We start from the raw sequence: 762 nt of genomic DNA on the forward strand, positions 1-762 counted from the left end.
GTTTCTGGATGATGGATTAGTTCAAACTGTTCAATTGCTGACAGTACACATTCAAATTGATTGTTTGGTTCCTTGGTAGGAGCTCAAAAAACATGACACCTTTAAAACCCCACCACACTGACAGCATAACCTTCCTCTGATGAATGTCTGCTTTCGATATCGTTTGAAACGAATCATCACGTCGGGACCAAGACCGTTTGCGCACCACATTGTTGTAAACAGTCCACTTCTCATCACCAGTTATCAGTCGCTCCAAAAAAGGATAGTTTTCCTCACATTTAATGAACATATTGCAGATGTTTATATGTGCCGTCAAATGAACTTCTTTTGAATTCATGCAGAACCCAAATATCGAGCTTGCTTACGTATCCCAGCTTCTTCAGGTGGTCGTGAAAGCTTGAATGATGGATGTTCAATGTTTCTGCAATCTCTCATGTCTTGTAACGTGGGTTTGACTTGATCAATGCCTTTATTTTGTCGTCAACAACCTCAGTGGGCCTCCCTGACCAAGGAGCGTCATTGAGATCAAAATCACCAGCATGGAATATCGTGAACCATCGTTGGCACTGACATTCTTGTAGAGCATTGTCACCGTAAACTTTATGCAACTTTTCACAAACTTGACTCGTGTTCTTCCCTTTATGGAAGAAAAACAGTAAAATATGGCAAAAATGCACAGTTTGGTCTTTCATCTTATACTTTTTGTAAAATCCCTAAAACTCAACTAAATCGCTCAATTTTTTTTAGAATGAAGCTAGAACT

The 762-nt window shown here is 39.5% G+C and overlaps 1 protein-coding gene across 5 annotated transcripts in view; it reads left to right on the plus strand.

Moving 5' to 3' along the window:
* Nucleotides 1-762, plus strand: part of RPRD1A (regulation of nuclear pre-mRNA domain containing 1A) — an 83,121-nt gene that overhangs the window by 51,125 nt on the left and 31,234 nt on the right. The window lies entirely within an intron of this gene.

The sequence above is a fragment of the Hipposideros armiger genome, unplaced genomic scaffold (assembly GCF_001890085.2).
Source record: "Hipposideros armiger isolate ML-2016 unplaced genomic scaffold, ASM189008v1 scaffold_36, whole genome shotgun sequence".
Taxonomy (NCBI): Eukaryota; Metazoa; Chordata; class Mammalia; order Chiroptera; family Hipposideridae; genus Hipposideros; species Hipposideros armiger.